Source organism: Leptopilina heterotoma, unplaced genomic scaffold (genome assembly GCF_015476425.1).
Source record: "Leptopilina heterotoma isolate Lh14 unplaced genomic scaffold, ASM1547642v1 Lhet_26, whole genome shotgun sequence".
Lineage (NCBI taxonomy): Eukaryota > Metazoa > Arthropoda > Insecta > Hymenoptera > Figitidae > Leptopilina > Leptopilina heterotoma.
This window is the reverse complement of record NW_025110969.1, coordinates 74,860-97,900: the sequence shown is the minus strand read 5'-3', so window position 1 is coordinate 97,900 and position 23,041 is coordinate 74,860. Positions and strand designations below refer to the sequence as shown.

The 23,041-nt window shown below is 24.3% G+C and overlaps 1 protein-coding gene across 3 annotated transcripts in view; it reads left to right on the top strand.

Annotated features, from left to right (window-relative positions):
- LOC122503370 overlaps positions 1-23,041 on the top strand; it is a 140,699-nt gene that overhangs the window by 62,455 nt on the left and 55,203 nt on the right. Inside the window, exon 2 of one of the 3 annotated variants that reach the window (XM_043613876.1) lies at positions 11,493-11,585. The exons of the other annotated variants lie outside the window; for them this stretch is intronic. The gene's annotated coding sequence lies outside the window, so the exon portion shown is untranslated. The remainder of the gene's footprint in view (positions 1-11,492; positions 11,586-23,041) is intronic. 3 annotated transcript variants of the gene reach the window in all.

The window sequence follows — 23,041 nt, the reverse complement described above, 5'->3', positions numbered from 1 at the left end:
TAATAATGATAATTGAATTCTTGACAAGAATTGTATTACAATTTTTAAAAATAATTGAATTTTTTCGAAGAATTTTGTAAAAAAAATTTTAAATAATTTAATTTCTACTAAGAATTTTGTTCTTTATGAAAATAATTTAATTCTTACAAAGAATTTTGTTATTTATTAAAATAATTGAATTCTTGTCAAGAACTTTATTAAAAGTTTTAAAAATAATTGAATGTTTGCGAATAATTTTTTGATATTTTTTGAAAATAATTGAATTCCTGATAAAAATTTTATTATTTCTAAAAATAATTGAATTTCTGAGATTTTTTTGAATAATTGAATTCTTTTGGAAAATTTTTGAAAATAACTGAAAGTTGATCAAGAATTTTATTAAAATGTTTGAAAATACAGTCAGGTCCCCATACTGTTAGATTCCAAACTGTTATGTCCTCAGTAGTGTTATGTTTTTGCATAACCTCCAAATTCAGAAGTGTTAGGTGACGTCACTTTACGTCACCAATTTTCAGGGCCGTATTCTTAAGCCCAAAGAAAAGGGGGCATATACTTCTAGGCCAAACTTGAGGTGTATATATTTACGTTCCTGAAAGGTGCGCAGTAGACATACTTTGAGCACATAACAGAGCTGAGTCTGGAGGAGTGGGAAATTTCTGGAAATGTAACAGTATGGGGACCCGACTGTAATTGAATTTCTTCGAAGAATTTTGTAAAAAAAAATTTTAAATAATTTATTTCCTACTAAGAATTTTATTCTTTATGAAAATAATTGAATTCTTACGAATAATTTTGTTATTTATTAAAATAATTGAATTCTTGTCAAGAACTTTATTAAAAGTTTTAAAAATAATTGAATGTTTGCGAATAATTTTTTGATATTTTTTAAAAATAATTGAATTCCTGCTAAAAATTTTATTATTTTTAAAAATAATTGAATTTCTGCTAAAAATTTTATTATTTTTAAAAATAATTGAATTCTTTTGGAAAATTTTTTATAATTGAAAGTTGGTCAAGAATTTTATTAAAATGTTTGAAAATAATTGAATTTCGGAGAAGAATTTTATTGTTTATAAAGATAATTAAAATTTTGACGAGAATTCTTGAAAATAATTGAATTTTGTAGAAAAATTTTATTATTTTTAAAAATAATTGATATTTTGACCAGAATTTAAAAAATTTTTTTAAAATAATGGAATTTTGGAGTAGACTACTATTTTTTTACGGACTTTAAGAAAAGTTGCGAATCTTTACGGTACTTACGAACCTAGTTCAAGCCTTGCTGCCACCTTCAGAATTTTTTTTTTTTTTTTTAATTTTTAATAGGGAAAAATCTTGCCATATTGAATAGTTCCTAAAGTAACCGAAAGAGTTTTGTAAATTGAAATTACAATGGACATCTCAATTCCCAGACGCTAGGACGTCCATCCACGAAATCCTAAAACATCCGTTGCTGTCAGGAATCTTTACAATCTTGTTTACAAGACATTCTGAAATGACGAGAAATGCACTTGGAAGCTTTTTACTTCGAGGAATTGAAAAATTAAAAAAGCGTTAGATTCAAGAGAGAGAGAGAGAAAGGGAAAAAATGCCATTTTAACAAAAATATGTTCTCCACCAGATGGCAAACACACGTTACTGTGTGAAAATGAAGTGGAATTCTTCTCGCGACAACGAAGAAAAGTTAATGCAGATAGTCTAACTACGCTTACTCTTACGCTTACCGTTAAGGTGCGTATCGCGGTTTACTGAATAGATCTAGGCGAAAAAAGGGATTATTGCACACAGAATTGGCGGCCCCGATCTGGATTATATCTTGCGGTATATCTCCACTTATCTTCAACTGCTTCCCGGCTTCCGTGGCTAACGCCGGTTTAACGCCAATTTAACGACGAGTGGCGGCACCGTTAGTATGCACATCCACAGTTCGTCCGTCCGTCCGCCCGCCTATATCTAACTTACATTTACTACCTCTATACGTACATAACACAATCTCCTTCCTTCCAGAAAGAAACGCAATCTCATGAGGAACCATGATAACTGGATATTTTAGTTACTTGATTCTGCCTCGACTCCGGAACATTAAGTAGTTGAGGAGCATTATGTAAATGTACCAAAATGTAGATACACCGAGAAACGTTTCTTCTTTTTCAGCACCAAACAATTTGTTTGAATGGTACAAACTTTATCTGTTTGGTTTAGGTTCAAGAAAGGTTCTGTTTTTGAAAAGTGTTTTGATCCTATTTGTCTAAAATTTGACCGGTACGATTGGATGGAGGGATGAGTCAAATCCGAAATCACTTAAAATTGCTGTACACTTCGTTCTCTTATTTTGTACAATAAATTTGTATATAGATGTAAATAAAAACGAATTGCTCTAAAATTCATTAGAATAGAAAATATAAAACTGCTTGTACAGTTCAATGATTGTACGTCATTGTTCTTTTAATACAACCGAAATCTAAACAAAGTAAGTTGTATGTAAGTTTACTCAATCTATACAGCACCGAAAGTTTCCTGAAAGTCGAAATTAACTTGACTGCCAGTGCCACCTTCGGAATCTTTAGTTGCAAAGCTTATGAAACTTGAAGTAATTGAATATATATGTTAGTTATTAGGATCATAAGAATCTTTAGGGTACTTACTAGTGTTTTGGATCATAACTAATATCCTAAAGACAACTTATGTTCGAAAAAGCATATTTAGGGTGTAAGGCGTTTTTTAGATCTTCAGGTGTCCCAAAGATTCCAAAACATAACTTCAGAACATAAAGAAGTGCGACTTTAGGAAGACCTTAATTGTCCTAAAATTTAGTGTAAGGTGCCCCAAGGTGGCCACCCATTTTTTGAACGACTGTAATTCCTAAACGGTATTATATAACTTCAGGGTTATTGCCACCGCTTTTCCTCATTTCAAATTCCCTGACTTTTCCATAGGTTTTCCAAGTTAAAAAACGGAATTTTTCCAGGTTTCTAAAACTACATTTATATTTAACAAAATTTTTAATTCAACCCTTTTTGAAATTAAACATTTTATAAAAAATTGTTATAAAACATGATCGACTGATAAAATCATTATTTTATATTATAAGAATATTGTTACTCTAACTTATTCAAAATTACTTTCATCACTTCAATTCAATTATTCCTTTCCAGAATTTTTAACTAAAATTCTTCTTTATAAAGTGTAAATTAATTATTATTAATTATTATTAATAATTTTTAAAACATTTCATTCAACATTTTCAAATCCATTTGTCTACAATATTCAATTTTACAGAAAATTCATCGATTATTCGGAAATTCTTCAATTAAATCAGGGTTGCCACAAATATTTAATTTTATTTTTCCCTGACTCTTCCCTGATTTCCAGACTTTTTCCTGACTGATTTTCACTTTTTCCCTGACCATAAAGAATATTCTGATTCACTCTAAAAATTATTAGATACTCAAAAAAACATTCTATTACATTTACTTACGAATTTCTTAAATTGTAAAATTATTCGCAAATTTCCATAATATTTTTCAAAAAAAAATTAAATTATTTACAAAAATTATAATTAAATTCGTTGCAACAATTCAATTATTTTCATAAATAATAAAATTTTTCACATGGTTTCAATTATTTTTAATACAATTTTAAATAAATTTCTCGAAAAATTAAATTATCTTCAAAAATTTTTTACAACAATTAAATTAGGTACATTTTACAAATAATGAAATTCTTCGCTGAAATTAAAAAATTTTCAAAATTTACATTTTTAATACAAGTTTTCAGAAGAATATAATTATTTAAATAAAATTTAATAAAATTCGTTGCATAAATTCAATTATTTTTACAAGTAACAAAATTTTTCACATGAATTCAATTATTTGAAAAAAATTGATAAAATTCGTTGTAAGAATTCCATTATTTTCATAAATTATAAAATTTTTCTCAGGATTTCAATTATTTATAATACAATTTAAAGTAAATTCTTAGAAAAATGGAATTATTCTCTTAATTTTTTTGTAAGAATTTAATTACATTTCACGAATATAATGAAATTCTTCGTTGAAATTCAAATATTTTGACAATCTACTTTTTTAATAAAAGTTCTCAAAAGAATTCAACTATTTAAAAAAAATGTAATAAAATTCGATGCAGGAATTCAATTATTTTCATAAATAATAAGATTCTTTAAAAAAAAATTTAAAAAAAAGATTCTTTACATTATTTCAATTATTTAAAAAAAAATTTGAAAAAATTCATTGCAAGAATTCAATTACTTTTATAAATTAATAAAATTCTTCACAGGATTTCAATTATTTTTAATATAATTATTTTAAGTAAATTCTTCGAAAAATGTCACTATTTTCAAAAATTTAAATACAAAAATAAATAATTTATTGAATGAATGAATGTTTTTCGAAACTAAATTATCATAAAGAATTTTATCAACAAATTTGAATTTTTTCGAGAAATTTTAATAAAATTTTCAAAAATAATTAAATTTTTCGAGGAATTTAATTAAAATTGTAGGTATTAAAAATAATTGAAATTCTATGATGAATTTTATTATTCATGAAAATAATTAAATTTTTGTAAAAAATGTTATTATTTATGAAAATAATTGAATTATTGCGAAGTTTGCTTAGAATTTTATCAAAAAAATTTTTTTTTTTTAAATAATTGAATTATTTTGAAAAATTTTATTAAAACTGTAGATATTGAAAATCATTGAATTAAGAAAAATTTTTTGAAGATAATTGAAATTTTGCAAAGAATTTTATTAAATTTTTGGAAAATAATTGAAATTTGGAGAAGAATTTTATTATTTTTAAAGATAATTGAATTTTTATGAGAATTTTTTTTAAGTTTTGAACATAATTGAATTTCTGCAAATTATTTGTAACTTCTCCAAAATTTAATTTTTTCCAGTTACTTAAATAAAAATCCCTGACTTTTCCCTGGATTCCCTGATTTCCCTTACCTGTGGCAACCCTAATTAAATATTAGAAAATAAAAACTTCAAATAACTGAAAAAAAATTCAATTCAACTTTTTCAAACAAAAATTAAATCTACACAACTTTCAGTTAAAAGTATGAAAAATTCAAACATTCAAAGATCAAAATTCTAGTATCGACAATTTTAACTGAAATTCATATTTGAAATTTGAATTAATTATAATTAAAAAATTCTACGACAATTCAATTATTTAAAAACAAAAATATGTAATTTATTGAATACTTGAATGTGTCTTAAAATTCAATTCCCATAAAGAATCGTTATCAACAAATTTTCAAATAATTCAATTCTATCAAGGAATTTTAATAAAATTTTTAAGAATAATATTACATTTTTCGAGAAATTCGATTAAAATTGTATTAAAAATAATTGAAATGCAGCAATGAGTTTTATTATTTGTCAAAATAATTGAATACCAGAGAAGAATTTTATTACTTTTGAACAATATTTAATTTGGGGCGCATGATTATTCCCCAAATGTCATTTTTCCGAAATGTCATTTTACCGAACTGCACTTTTGCGAATAGTCAATTTTGCGAAAAGCCAATTTTGCGAAATCTCACTTTTGCGAATTGTCATTTTTTCGAAAAGCTATTTTTGCGAATTGTCATTTTTGCGAATCGCAATTTTTACGAATTGTCAATTTTCCAAAAAGTTATTTTTGAGAATCGCCATTTTTACGAATTGTCAATTTTCCGAAAAGTCATTTTTGCGAATTGTCATTTTTACGAAAAGACATTTTTGTGAAATGTCATTTTTGCGAAAAGAGATTTTTCTGAAATGTCATTTTTACGATTAGTCATTTTTGCGAATTGACATTTTTGCGAATTGTCATTTTTGAGAAATGTCATTATTGCGAATTGTCACTTTTGCGATTTGTCAATTTTTCGAAAACTCATTTTTGCGAATCGCCATTCTTACGAATTGTCAAATTTCCGAAAAGTCATTTGTGCGAATTGTCATTTTTGCGAAAAATACAATAGAAACTTGTAGGTATCTATAAATTCACTATTGTATTTTTCGCAAAAATGACTTTTCGGAAATTTGACAATTCGTAAAAATGGCGATTCGCAAAAATGACGTTTCGGAAAATTGACAATTCGTAAAAATATCGATTCGCAAAAATGACAATTCGCAAATATAGCTTTTCGCAAAAATAACAATTCGTAAAAATGGCAATTCGTAAAAATGGCGATTCGCAAAAGTAACAATTCGCAAAAGTGACATTTCTTAAAAATGACAATTCGCAAAAATGGCAATTCGTAAAAATGACTTTTCGCAAAAATGGCTTTTCGCAAAAATGACATTTCACAAAAATGTCTTTTCGTAAAAATGACATTTCACAAAAATGTCTTTTCGTAAAAATGACAATTCGCAAAAATGACTTTTCGGAAAATTGACAATTCGCAAAAGTGACATTTCGCAAAATTGGCTTTTCGCAAAAATGACTATTCGCAAAAGTGCAGTTCGGTAAAATGACATTTCGGAAAAATGACATTTGGCGAATAATCATGCGTCCCTTTAATTTTTTGCGAAGAATATTATTACTCTTGAAAATAATTGAATTTTTGCAATAATTTCTAACTTTTACAAAATTGAATTTTTTTTCGTGTTTTTAACTAAACATCTTCCATAAATTTATTATTTTTAATAATTTTTGTAAAAGTTCTTTAATATTTAAAAAAATAATTGAATCTCCATGAAAATAAATTGAATATTTTTGAAAAGAATGGAATTATTGCAAAGAAATTTATAAAAAATTTGTAAATAATTGAATTGCTGTGAAATATTTGTTATTTATAAAAATAATAAAAGGTTTGCTTAGAATTTTATCAAAAAATTTTTAAAATAATTAATTTCTTTTGGAAAATTTTATTAAATTAGTAGATATTGAAAATCATTGAATGGAGGAGAATTTTTGAAAAAAAAATTGAATTTTTTAAAAAGAATTTCATTAAAATTTTTGAAAATAATTGAATTTTGGAGAAAAATTTTAATATTTATAAAGATAATTGAAATTTTGACGATAATTTTTTCAAACTTTTGACCATAACTAAATTTTTGCGAAGAATTTCATTACATTTGAAAATAATTGAATTCTTCAGACGTATTTTTTAATAATATTATTCTTTTTAAATACCTAATTGAATTCTTTTGTGAAATTTTATTGAAATAGTAGATATTGAAAATAATTGAATTTTTATAAATTATATAGAAATTAATGAAATTTCTAGGAAGAATTTTATTAAAATTATTTTGAAAATAAATTGAATTGTTCAAAAAGAATTTCATTAAGATTTTTGAAAATAATTTAATTCTTTCAAAAAAATTTAATTAAAAATGTATTGACAAATAATACTTAAATTCCAATAAATAAATTATAGGAAGGCTTTTTAAAATAATAGAATTTCTTTGATGAATTTTAATAAAATTTTTACGAATAATTACATTTTATGGAAATATCTGAAAAAATATCTGAAAATATTTGAATTCTTCCGAGAAATTCAATTAAAGATGTTTTGAAAATAATTGAGGTACTGCAAAGAATTTTACTATTTATAAAAATAATTGAAGTCTTACGAAGAATTTTGCCATTTATAAAAAAAAATTGAATTTTTTCAAAGGATTTATTAAGATTTTAGAAAAATAATTGAATTTATTCGAAATATGTTAAAATTTTTTTTAAAAATTAAATTCTTCCGAGGAATTTAATTTCAATTATTTTCAAAATTTGCAATTAATATTCTTCAAATGTTGATTTTTAAAAATTTGTATAAAACACTTTAAAAAAATCAATTATTTTCAATTAAATTTTACAAAATTTCAATATTTATGGAAACACTTTTCAATTGTTCGAAAATAATTTGCTTTTTATACCTACTAAATGCAATATTCGGAAGAAAATTCGAAAAAAGTCGCAATTTTTGAAAATAAGTCGAAAAAAGTCGTATTTTTTAAAAATAGTCGAAAAAAGTCGAAAATGTTATAATATCCGAGGCCTGCTAGTATAATTTTTGAAATATAATTTCTTTATATTTTTTAATAAATTTTTTGTTGTACAATTATATTAATAAGTACTTTTGTACGAAAGGATTTATTTGAAACCCGTTTATGTTCAAATAAATAAAATAAATAAATATAAAATCAACATTTATGTTAAATCTATGTATACATTTTCTTAATTTCTTCTTTTTGGGAAGTTTGTCAAAGTAAATTAAAGCAAATTTGTCCCATTACTGCTGTTTATTACGATTATAAATTTCGATAAATTTTTCCTCTTAATTATCCTCATTAATTTTTGATATAATTTACAGGGGAAAAAAAATGAACTTGTTTGAATAAAACTTTCAGACGTATATCCTTTTTTTTCTACCTTTCATTTCGTCTACTTATCCAATTAACTATTTTCAGTTATATTGCTTCGGCAATAGTGTATGTTTATTCCGGTTCATTTAATTTGCAAACAGTCGTGTTTAATTTTATTGTGAGTTTGCATTTTCTGCCGATGCCCATACAGTCGGGGAGTAAAGAAAGCAATATCTTCACTATTCCCATACTAATAATGTCTACTGACTGCTCATGAAGGCATGTAATTTATTTTTTTCTTCCACAATATGCTATTCTGATTTTCAATTTAATTGGATGGTCAACGTCCCTGATGGTTGACACGACAATGAATATTGATTTTAATCCAATAAAATTATCAACGATGATTTAAAATTAGATCATGACGAAACAGGTTTTTTTAAAATTAAGTTTCGTTGATTTACGCATCATAAAAGATTTTTTTTAATTTCTTACATTTTTTTTATTTACCAACGTTAATTAATTTGTTTTGGACTATAGTGGGAATAATAAGTATCTCGACAATTATAACCGCCCGTGAATATTTTTCTTTTGAAAACTTTAGTTTGAAAAAGAAGAGAAATAAGTGAAATGGTTTCAATTGCAAATGAGAATTCTTTTTTTTTAAATTATTAATTCCCTCACGTATAATATTTGTATAATAAACGTGAAGCAAAATGTGTTGTCTCATAAATGTCAAGAATTATATGACTCGCATCCATATACATAAGTCATAAATATTTTCTAAGTAACAGTTACGTATTCCGTCAGACATCAGTAGCTTAATCCCGTTAAAAACCGAACGGAAACAAATCGCGTCCCTATTCTCCATGTCTTCCGTTACTGTTTTTTTTTTTTTTGTTTTTTTTGTGTTTTAATCAAAAACATCAAGTCACCCACTCGTGAGATGAATTAAGGTTATTCTACAAATACAAATTTACTATAAGTAGTACTATTAGCGGTGAATAAATTATAAAAAAATGTGCGTGGTTAGTTTACTGATCAACTGGTAGTTTTCGGTTTGCAATATTTATTATTTCTTTTACCTAACATTCTAAATATAAATTTTTTAATTTTCTTTGAAAATTTTAAGTTTTGAAAGTTCAAATGAACTAACAATTTTTTTTGTTAAAATATTTTTGAAGGGTTGCCAACAAAATATACTTTTGTTTTTTCCTGAATTTTCTCTAATTTTCCGAAAGAATTTTCAACTTTTTTTCCTGATCCCAAGGGGCAGTTCAAAAAATACGTAAAGCTTTAGGGGGGAGGGGGGGTCAAGCTATTTGTTACGGTCAGCAGAAAAAATGGCGCTAATGTATACAACATTGCGTTACATGGGGGGGGGGTCCAAATTTCAGAAAAATAGCGTTACGTATTTTTTGAACGGCCCCCCAATAAAAAAAATTAAAGGGGAATTCAATTATAAAAAAGATGATACTTTCCTAAAATGATTCAAAAAAATTAAATTATTTCAAAAGTCCAATGAAGTTCGTTGTAAAAATTCAATTTCATTTCTATAAATAATAAAATTCTTTGCAGAAATTTAAATATTTTTTAAACATTTCAGAATTTTCTTCGCAGATATTCTATTATTATTGAAAAGTGTAATAAAATTCTGGCCAAGAATTTAATTAGCATTATTATTAGTAGCAAAAATTCTTCGCAAAAATTAAATTAATTTTAAAAAATAACAACCATTTTATCAGGAATTCAATTATTTCCACAAATTTCATAAAGTTCTTCGCAGAAATTTAATTATTTTCAAAACTTAAAAATAAAGTTCTTGAAAAGAATTTACTTATTTTTTTATAAATAACAGAATTTTTCCCAAAAATTCAATTTTTTTTTTTTTAAATAACATTTTTAGCAGGAATTTGATTATTTTTTTTCAAATTTTCATAAAATTCATTCCAAAAATTCGATTATTTTCAAAACTTTTAATAAAGTTCTTGACAAGAATTCAATTATTTTTATAAATAACAAAATTCTTCGTAAGAATTCAATTATTTTTATAAAGAACAAAATTCTTAGTAGGAATTAAAATATTTAAACATTTTTTTACAAAATTCTTTGGAGAAATTCTATTATTTTTTAAATTTGTAATAAAATTCTTGTCAAGAATTAAATTATCATTATAAATATCAAAATTTTTCGCAAAAATCCAATTATTTTCCAAAATAACAAAATTTTTAACATGATTCAATTATTTTCAAACACTATATAAAATTCTTTGCAGAAATTCAATTATTTTCTAAACTTTTTATAATTTTCTTCGCAGATATTCAATTATTATTGAAAAATGTAATAAAATTCTGGGCAAGAATTCAATTAGCATTATATAAGTAAAAAAATTCTTCTTAAAATGACATTTTACCCAAGTGCATTTATCCGAACTGTTATTTTAACGAATTGTCACTTTTGCGAATTGCCATTTTTACGAATTGCCACATTTGCGAAAAGTCATTTTTGCGAAATATCATTTTTACGAATTGTCATTGTTCCAAAACGTCATTTTTACGAAATATCATATTTGCGAATTGTCATTTATGCGAACTGACATTTTTTCGATTTGTCATTTTTACGAATTGCCATTTTTACATAATGTCACATTTGTGAATCGCCATTTTTACGAATTGCCACATTTGCGAAAAGTCATTTTTGCGAAATATCATTTGTACGAATTGTCATTTTCTCGAATTGTCATTTTTATGAAATGTCACTGTTGCGAATTGTCATTTTTGCAAAAATTGCTATAGTAAATCTATATATGCATACAAGTTTACTATAACAATTTTCGCAAAAATGACAATTCGCAACAGTGACATTTCGTAAAAATGACGATTCAAAAAGTGACATTTCGTAAAAATGACAATTCAAAAAAATGTCAGTTCGCATAAATGACAATTCGCAAAAGTGACAATTCGTAAAAATGTTTCTTTAAAGTTGATTAATTTCAAAAAGGTTTGAATTTGAAATTTTTGAAAATCTTAATTCCTATGGGAAAAAATAATAATATTATTAAATTAAATTAAATATTTAAAATACTAAATTAAATTATTAGAAATTATTAATTATTATTAATTAAATTAAATTAAATATTTAAAATATTTAACTTAGTAATTAATATAATGTTTCCCAGGTGTATTTAATTTTGGATCCAGAATCAGAATTCCGTTACTTTCGCACAGGTGCGAATTCAGATCTTTCGGGTACGGAGTTTTAATGGTTTAAGGTGAGTCAAATAGTTAGATTTACGTTGACCGTTACGAGTTTTAAAGTTGGACTGACCTTCGAGAGGCCAATTATGTCATATACGAAGTCGACCGTTGACCCAAGTTATTCTATAGTTCAGTTCTGAGAAAAATTCGGTTAACCCAGATTAAAGAGTTGGAAACACGGTTCTATCATTATGCTTACCCGGGTAACATCCGAGATGGTACAGAAATTTTCTTCAGCTACCCCGCGTACAATGTACTCCGTACAATGTCTACTGCAACTGATAGAGTCTAAATTGCTGTTCTCATTTGCATCTCTAAAAATGGCTACAGCTCCCGAACAACATGTTCGTCTCATGTACAGATGGATCGAAGCGAGAGAGTCGTGCCTTATTTTTTAAAAGATATCTTTAGGTCATAAGATGTCTGTGTGGGATTTTTAGAATTAAAAATGTATCCCAAAGGGTAAGATGCATTTAGAATCTTTAGGATTTAAAATATTCTTGGGTGAAATATGTTTGTATAGGAATTTTTAGAATTTAATGTTTATTATTTATTATCCTAGGGTGTAAGATGATTCAGGATCTTTAGGGTTTAAAATAAGTTAACTTAGGGCATAAGATGTCTGTAGGATTTTTAGGTTTTGATTAAATTATTTCGCTTATATTCGATAGGCCTATCTAATAAGATAGATTTAGGATCTTTAGCTTTCGAAATAAATTATCGACGGGCGATTTTTAGATTTTGAAATACAGTATATATGTTAGGTCGAAGATGGATTTAGAATCTTTAGGATTTAAAATTTTCTATGGTAGAATCTAAAGTAATGCTTCTGTTAGGACTTACTATTTCTACTATAGGACTCCCAAGGGTTTATTTAGATTATCTCAGAGTACACTTGCGAATAAACGGAGTTGGAAACATTTCAGTGGTAATACCCTTCTTACGTCATTGTTATGCTGAAACCATTTTTAGCTGGTTTTTATCTTCTTTCTTGAAAACTCCCAAGTCACGAGTTTAACATCCTACTCATACGACCATTACTCTCCATAATCGTCTATTTGCACACCTGGTGGGGACCAGTCTCCTACGCTAGAATAACAGTATAAACTTAAAAGTCTTTTTTGAATCTATTTGCCAAAGTTGTTCATACAGTTGGACCAACGTTCACTTATTATACTTTACGACCAAGCAAAGATAAAAATTCTTCACCATTATTTTAAAATAACCACGCACTCAATCCTTTTACGTCTTCTAAACTATAATTTGACCCCAAATTCAAAATTTTAGTAGCGAAAACCGACAGTCAATCCAATTACTATTCTTCAAAACTACAATTTTATCTCGAAATCAAACTTTTAGCGAAATACTTTTTACTTAATTTCACTTGTTGTAATAGGTACTTAAGGGTGTATAAACAAATAATTCCTAAAGTTGTGATTCTTACCAACCGTTCAAAAAATTAAGAAAATTAAATGTTTCTGATAGGATGGAAAGAGAGATTTTGTCACTACAAACTATGGTAAATTAGTAAAATAGTAAATTAGTGATATAGAAATATAAGAAGAGGAATAGAAGATAGAAAAAATAGTCGAGACTAACTACGTGGCGAAAAAATACTCCAAATGAGAAAAATTCAAAGAACTATACTTCTTTGCTATCATGTGGTCTGATAGTGTTCCCTCACAAATGAGGCATAGCGACAGAACGCTACTTGCTGTTTTTTCTCTCTTAATATTTGGGACTATATCTTCTGCAATGCCTATGATAGCGTAAATCCCCTTAAAGGAATCCCGTTATGATTATGAGATCCTGTCTCATTATTTCATACTTTGGACATTTCTTCAGAACATGCTCTGCTGAATTCTGCTCACCACATGAACATTTACTTTTCTTCTCTACTTGTTATCTTGAATCTGCTCTTGATTGTCTTAAAATTGCCGTATGTCCAGTGATGAATTGCGTTGGGAGTATGTAACTTCCACTTGGTGGTAGCCAATCGCTACTTTTTTTATTCAGTCTTCATTTGATAATTTATTTTCATTTTTTTCATTCTGTATACTATATACGAAGATATTTACTCTAATCTATTTACTATTTCTTTATTTGGTATTCTACTCTAATATTTATGTTAATTTTTCTACAACTGGTATTTTACTTTATATTTATATACTAGATTTATTTAGTAAAATTTACTTAGTCAGTTAAGTAATTTATTTAGTAAATTTCAGGGCTTGAACTAGGTCCGAAATGTAAAGGTTGGTAAATTTGCTTAAAGTCCGTAAAAGTCAGTTTTTTGTAAAAAAAAAGAAAAAGGTCCGTAAAGTCTGCAATATGATTGAAAAAGAACGAAAAATTCGTAAATTGTACGATATAATTTTGGAAATTTAGAAAAAAGTTAGAAATGATTTCAGAAATTCAATTATTTTCAAAAATTTCCCTCAATTCAATATCTATTTTAATAAAATTTTCCAAAAGAATTCAATTATTCTAAAAAAAATTTTAAATAAAATTCTACTTAAACATTTATCTTTTTTCATAAACAATAAAAATTTCACAGTAATTCAATTAATTTATATATTTTTTTTTAATTTCTTCGTAATAATTCCATTATCTTCATAAATAATAAATAATTTTAATTTTTAATAATTAAAAATAATTCTTGACACAGTTTTTGACAGTTTTCTTAAAAGTATCAAATTGATTCGAAAGTGAGTTAAATTTGCATTAATTTAAGATTCGAATCACTTTTTTCATATTTTTTTTTTTGAAAATAATGTTTGTTTTTATAATTTTCATTAAAAATGTAGAAAATAATTGAATTAAACAAAGAATTTTTTCAATTTTTTAAAATATTCTTGTCTGTTTGTAATTATAATTGAAAATTTGATATATTCCATTTGATTAAAATGTTTTGCTACTAATTGAATTTCTGCAAAGAATTTTACTATTTCAATTTATAAAAGTATAATTGATTACTTCCAAAGTATTTTATTATTTATGAAAATAATTAAAAGTTTGCGTAGAATTTTATTAAAATTTTTGAAAATAATTGAATTGTGGAGAACAATTTAATTATTTTAAAAAATAATTGAAGTTTTGAGGAGAATTTAAAAAAAATTTTTTATAATTGAATTTCTGCGAAGAATTTTATTACTTTTGAAAATAATTGAATTGTTTTTTTGAATTTTATGGAAATTTATGAAAATAATTGAATTCTTGTGAAGAATTTTAAAAAAAAAAAATTATATTCAAAAGAATTTAGTAAATCTGAAGAATTTTGCTATTTATGTGAAAATAATTGAATTCTTGAGAAGAATTTTTTTACAGTTTCTAGAAATAATTTAATTTAAATTTAATATTCAAATTATGATTTTAAATTTTTCGACTATTCAATTATTCAAATACAAAAATAAATAATTTATCAAATAATTGAATATTTCTTAAAATTGAATTTTTATGAAGAATTTCATCGAAATTTTTAAAAATAATTGAATTCTTTCGTCGAATTTAAAAAAAAAATTTTAAGAATAAATGCAATTTTCTATCAAAATAATTGAATTCCTGCATCGAATGTTATTAAAAAAATTTTTTAAAGATTTTAATTTCTGTGAAGAATTTTATTTGTAAAAATAATTGAATTCCGGAGAAAAATATTATTATTTATGAAAATAATTAATTTCTTGTCAAGAATTTTATTCCAATATTTTAAAATAATAATTGAATAATTCTCAGAATTTTTTAAAACTTTTTCAAAAAAAAAAAAAAATTAAATTCCATCGAGAAATTTCATTAAAAAATTGAAAATAATTGAAATCTGACGAAGAATTTTATTAAATTTTTTCTAAATAATTTAATTCTCGTGAAAATGTTTTGAAAAGAATTGAATTCTTGGGAAGAATTTTATTACAATATCCTAAATAATTGAATTACTTCGAAGAATTTTATTTTTTACGAAAATAATTGAATTCTTTCGACGAATTTTAATAATATTTTTAAGAATAAATACATTTTTTTGAGGAATTTGATTAAAATTGTATAAAAAATAATTGAAATTCAGCAATGAGTATGAGTTTTACTATTTATGAAAATAATTGAATATATTACGAAGAAATTTTAAAAGATAAAATTATAATTACGGTGACTAACCTTCTTGGATTATTTTCGAAAACTTTAAATAAAATTCTCTAAAAGAATTTAATTATTTTTAATATAGAATATTGTGAAGAAATTTCAATGTAATCAAAAATTTTCAATTATTTGTTTATTAAAATTCAATTATCTTGAAACAATAGAATTGAAAAATTACAAAAATCGTATTTTTCAGAATTTTTGAAAAAAACTTTGCGAAAATTTATTTTTATTAAATGTTCGGTATCTTTATTTAAATTAACTAATAAAAATTTTAATTATTAATCTTAGCACTAAGAAACATGAATAGAATGTGACTCTTTATAAAATTCAATTATTTATCAATTATTAAATTAAAATACCTTGAAAATATTCGATTTGTTAAAAAGTTTTTAATTTCTTTAACAAATTTAATTATTTTCAGTTGAATTTCACTAAATTTTTATTAATTCAATAATTTTTTTAAAAATTTATTTACAACCTATATTTGAATCAGTGACTGATTTTTTACTATCTTAATTATTTTTAACTAATTCAAATTTAGAGAACAGTATAAATATCTATAAAAATTGAAATAAAAAGCGATTTTCTGAAACAAAATTAAAATAATAAAACTTTTTTTTAATAAGTATATTGAAAAAAGTTCCCTGTTTGGCATAAAATTCCTGATGGTTTATTTCCTGTTTTTCCCGGTCAAATTAAATTCCCGACTATTTCCCGGTTAATAGACACCCTGGAATTGAATTCTAAATATCGAAAATTGAATATTATTAAATATTGACTTTAATAACTACAATCAAATTTTTTTTCTTCAAATTGAATGAAATCGCTTCTCTCGAATTGAATTTCGACCAGACGAGATTTAATTAAATAATTATATGTAGCAATAAATGCATTTCGTCACGCTACATCTTATTGAGTACCATAATTTATTGGTAATTTCTTTTCCAATAAAACTAACGGTCAAGGTCGTTTATGCATGGACTGAAAAGAAGTATAAATTTATAAACCTGTGTTACTGACGTTACTGTTGTACTGAATTAAGAAGGTAGGAAAAATGTTTGTGCAAGAACGCGTGAAATTTCGTAACGCTTTTTTTGTTAGGCATTTTTTTCTTCATTTTTTTCATTTTTTTTTGTTTTTCTTTTTTTTTTTTTGTTTTTCATTAACGCTTTTAAATGCGACTGTGAGTAATTCAGAAGGAAATGAGAGAATGTATCAACAACTATTATTATATTTTGTTTCTCTTCACCACTATATAGAAGCATATTACATTCTTGGTGAGTAGAGAAAAACCGTTATTCAAAACGAGGCTCCCAAATACTCTTACACTTATTTTTTTTTTTTCATGTATATACAGACGACGAATTACTATATTACAAATATTACAAAATAGAGCGACAGTTGCTTCTGTCATTAACAGTTATGTCTCTTAAAAAGTCCTCGGCTATATTCTAGATTCGCGAGCAATCAACTGTTATAGTGAACCAATCAGGTGTAAGTCAATCAGCGCAATATGTGTTAAAAGGATGGGAAATATTAACGCACATGCATTCTAATGCAAAATGAATTTTCAAGGCAATGTCCATCAAGGAAATCAAAGTTGAACCTCCTCCTCCTCCTCCATGATATCTAACTTGGAGGATCGACCTACTATTACAATCGTGAGTCGTGATTGCAAAACCGTTATAGTTTCTTGTTCGGAGGACCGATTTATTGTTCACGAAACTCTTTACAAATTCTCTACATCACAAATATACTGGCAATTTATTTCATATGGATTTTTTTTTCTTTATTTTATTCCTCGAGCAGTAATGATGAATTTGATAAGAAAAAAGGCCTATAGAGTTAAATTATTATCAAATTGAGAACTTGTATATAGTGAAATTACAAATTCAATATAAGGTGAAATATTTTGATCTAAAGTGTAGGGATCGATTCTAAATTGCATGGTGGAGAAAAAATATTAGAAAAAAAATTATCTAATATATTAGATAATTTTTTTTAAAATATTTTTTCTCCACCATGCAATTCAGAATTTTTTTTGCTATAGCAAAAAAAAAATCACATCCGAAAAAATGGTACTAATGACTAAAAAGTATTTCACTAATTTCTAAATTCAATATTATCGGGGTGGTCACAAAGTTTCAGTTTATCAATTTCCCTGATCTTTCTCTGAAAGAACTGACATTAAAATTATACTTTCCCTGACAAAATTCTTTTTACAGCAAAATATAAGTGTTTACGAAAAACGAGTAAAATTTATGAATTTTAATAATTTCTGAAAATTACAATTATAACGCTTCCTGCATTCAATTTATTCTTTTCTACAATTTTCACATAAACTTCATCTTTGAATCAATTTATGTATTTAAATAATTTTCCAAAAAGTTCTTTTCTAGAATTCAAATTATTTACATATATCAGGGTGTCTGCTAACCGTGAAAACCCGGGAATTTAATTTAACCGGAAAAAAACAGGAATTTCAATAAAAAAAAATTTTCAGTTATATACTTGATGTTAAAAATTCAATTATTTTCAAAGAATTAAACTGAAATAGTTTAAATTGGAAATGACAGTTTTTTAACAACATTTTTAATCACTTAATAGTAGAAATTCAATTTTGAATTAAATTTTCGGAAATTTCAATTTTTTAACAAAATTTTTAATTACTTAGTTGTAAAAATTCAATTATTTAAACAAAAATAGAACGAAAATATTTTAACTACCTAATTTTTTAGAATTTTAAATAACATTTTTTCAAAGTTTCAATTTAAAAAACAAATTCAATTACTTGATTTTAAGAATTCAATTATTTTTAAAAAATAGAACGGAAATATTTTAATTACCTAATTTTTTAGAATTTTAAATAACATTTTTCAAAATTTCAATTTCTCCATTTCAAAAATTTAATTACTTACTTTTAAAAAATAGAACGGAAATATTTTAATTACTCAATTTTCAAGAATTTTAAATAACATTTTTCAAAATTTCAATTTAAAATAAAATTCAATTGCTTGATTTAAAAAATTTAATTGTCTTTAAAGAATAGAATTTAAATATTTCAATTCTCTCAATTTTGAATTAAATTTTTCGAAATTTCAATTTTTTTACCAAAAATTTTAATTACTTAATTGTAAAAATCCAATTATCTTTAAACAAAATGGAACTGCAATATTTTAAAAACATAATTTCTTAGAATTTTTACACCAAAACAAACATAAAAACATTTGATTGGGACTCTTTAAATTAAATTTTAAGAGATTCTAATTAAAACCGGGAATAAGCCAAGAATTTTATGTCAAACTGGGAACTTTTTCACCAAATTAAAAAAAGTTTTATTTTAATTTGTTTTTAAAAAATCGCATTTTATTTCAATTTTTATAAATATTTATAGGTAATGTTCTCTAAATTTCAATTAGTTGAAAAAAATTAATTTAACTGTAAAAAAATCAGTCACTGATTCAAATATAATACCTATGTAAAAAAATTCAAAAAATTTATTAAATTAATAAAAATTTTGGGAAATTCAACTGAAAATAATTAAATTTGTTAAAGAAATTAAAAACTTTTTAACAAATTGAATATTTTCAAAGTATTTTAATTTAATAATTGATAAATAATTGTATTTTATTAAAGAGTCACATTATATTCATGTTTCTTAGAACGACGATTAATAATTAAAATTTTTATTAGTAAATTTAAAAAAAAAGATTCACTTAAAATTTGTTAATAAAATTGAATTTTCGCAAAGTTTTTTTGAAAATTCTGAAAAATAAGATTTTTGAAAATTTTCAATTCTATTGTTTCAAGATAATTGAATTTTTATAAGCAAATAAAAAAATAATTATTGAATTGATTTAAATTTCTTTACGTTCTATTAAAAAATAATTAAATTCTTTTAAAAAATTTTGTTTAAATTTTTCGAAAATAATCAAGGGAATAAGTTAGTCACCGTTATTATAAATATATTTTTTTAAATTTCTTTGCAATATATTCAATTATTTTCCGAAACAATAAAATTCATACTCATTGCATAATTAAATTTATTTTTAATACAATTTGAATCGAAATCCTCGATAATTTTTATTAAAATTCGTCGAAAGAATTCAATTATTTCTAGAAACTATGTTAAAAAATTCTTCTCAAGAATTCAATTATTTCCATAAATAGCAAAATTCTTGAAATTAACGAAATTGTAAATAACTAATTTTTAAAAAACTATAATATACCACAGAAATTCTTAAAATTATTCAAAAAATAATTTATTAAAGATAATATATTTTCTATTCAATTTATAGAATTGAAAAATTTTTTTATGAAATTTTTCGAAAATAATTGAATTTCTTAAAAGAGTCTAAAGTATGGTACTTAAGAAGCAAATGATTTTAAGGTTATGTTTGTGTGATTTTTGGCTTAATAAAAAATTTCTGCTTAATTTTTTAAAACTAAAATCAACTTTTACTATTTTAAATGTAATGAAGACTCAAGCATCAGTGACAATTATATTGAAAGTTGATCCCCTTTGTGTATTTTATTTTTGAAAATTACAAACATAACCTACAATTTCCTACTTCTTAGCTTCTTAGGTACCTTTTTTCGGAAAACGTCAAAATTAATTTTTTTTGAAGAATTTGAATTAAAAATTTTTAAGACGATTATTTTTTTTCCCAAATTTTCATGACAGTTCTAAAAAATGTTATTGTAATTATTTTTTCAATATAGATATTTCAATTTTCAGAAATATGTAATTGAAAATATTGAAAATAATTAAATTGCATTTTATATGAAAAAGTGGTTTTTTTTGTTGCAAAATTTGGAGGAAAATTAGAAAAAGTCACATTTTTTGAAAAAGAGTCTCAAAAATTCGATTTTTCTTAAAATAGATAATTTTTCTTAAAATTGATAAAAGTCATACTATCCGAGAACTAAGAGTTCTAAAATTGATATAATCTAGTTTTAAATTTTGAAAATAGACATAATTTTCAATAATTTTGGTTTTGGGTTGTAATCAATTTGCTTCAGACTTTGTGTTATCTTAGTTTTCTATGAAATGCTGTCAATATTGCTTCAAGTTTTCATGCTTCGTTTGTTAATGTATTTCTTTTTTACTTTGTAAATTTCAAATTAGTGAAAATCCGCCAATTATTGTAAATTAGTAACAAATTTCCACAAAATCTTAGTGAAATTTTAATATTTCATTTAGCAGATTAAATTTTATTAAAAATATTCATCAGTTTTTTTACTAAAGTTTTAGTGAAAAATTACTAAGAATTATTACTAATTTAAACGAGTGGAGGACTTTTCACTAAATCAGATATAGAAATGAATAGAATTCCATACAAGCCTGAAGATTACAGCATATTAGGTAATATAGGCCAAGATGGGTAGCACCTTAAAATTAGGTAAAGTTGCCAGATCACCATAAGGGAAAATACCTAACAATATTTCATCTATTTCAGTGAATAATTTGCACCAAAATTAATGCTCATTAATAATGTCAGCTACTTCGTTAATGTTACTCTCAATATGGTGTACGATCATAAAACAAAGTTTTACGAACACTTTAATGCTCAGCATCTGTCCCAAAATTGTATACATACAATCGATACAAAAGGACTGTGAACCGTTATAAATGAGATGATGATGATCGAAGGTTATAAAAATCCGTAGCAACCAGCTGATTTAGAGATAAGATGTAGCTATTACTTAATAGATGTGAAAATCAAACCTATTCAACATATAGATACTTAATTTCTAAATTTAAAATGTCTGTCATTTGGTTGACCGTTAGATATAATGTCTAGTGACCGATAGATGCTGATTCTTAATGTCCACTTTTCTCCTTGTGGTCCGAGCGATAAGACATACATGATTTACGGTTCTTTGAAATCTGTACAACATTGTGAGATATTTAAAGTGCATTATTTGTCGATTTGAAATTCCCAGAGTGAGTGATAAAAATTTAATTGAGAATTGATTGACCTTTCAGTGTCAAGTGGAACTAACTTTAAGTACGAGAGAATTGAATCATTATAACTGACTGCAGCAATTTTCGTTTTTGAATTAAATTAATCTTCATTATGTCACGTGATTAAGCGTTATTACTCCTTCAGTGGAACTTCGGTGAGTCGAAAATGGTTAAATCGTAATCGTTAGTGTGATGATGGAAGTAGCAGTTCTTTTGCGGTGAATTTGTGAATTTTTAAGTATACGTTTTTTTAATTATTTGCAGTACTTGCTACTGAAAACTACAATTGTGGAAACTGGTACTTCTACTATAGCTTTTTTTGCTATTACTTCTTCTTTTACTACTACTACTACTTTTTCTTCTTCTTCTACAAATTCTACTTCTACAATTACTAATATTTCTTTTGCCACTACTATCGAAAAATAGACTTGTTACGCTGAAAGGTTTGAAAGATTTAATAAAAATATGTCTTTATAATGCGTCTTTTGCATTGGTCTTTGGTATTCAGTTAGTAAATCTTTCACTGAAAAGAACTTCAACTAAACAGACTAGACATTTTTCTCTTCTTTTCTCTCGTGGGTGGACACAATAATGCAATAAAATTAGGATTCTTAAGCAAAACTAGTAGAAAAATTAATATTTTACCTTTAATTTTATTAATTTAATTTAATTAATTTTAGCTCCCAAAGAAAACTTATGACCAAGAGACGTCTTCAGAACATAAAAATATAAAAATAGAACATAAGTTATCAACTGCAGACTTCTCCTCACATTTTACTAATTTTCATCAAAAATATTTACTTCTTTCTCATCCTGCTAATAAATTAAATTCCTGCAACGAATTTTATTATTAATAAAAAAAAATTTATGAAATAAATTAATTAATTTATGAAAATTTATGGAAATAATTTAATTCTTGCGAAGAATTTTATGAAAATTTTTAAATAATTGATTTCTTTCGACTAATTTTATGCAAATTCTAATTTAAATAATTTAAATCCTAAGAAATTTTATTATTCATGAGAAGAATTGAATTCTTACAAAGATTTTTACAAAAAAATTTTCAAATAATTGAATTCTGTTTGAAAATTTTATGAAAATAGTAAATATTGAAAATCATTGCATTGCGAAAACTTTTTAAAAACAATTGAATTTTATAAAGAATTCTATTAAAATTTCTGACAATAATAAAATGTCTGTGTGACATTTCATTCAATTTTTTTTTAAATAATTGAATTCCTAAAAAGCATTTTATTATTCATGAAAATAATTGAATTCTTGGGAACGATTTTATTAGAATTTTTTTAAATAATTGAACTTCCAAGAAGAAATTTATTACTTTTGATAATAATTGAATTTTTGTGATGAATA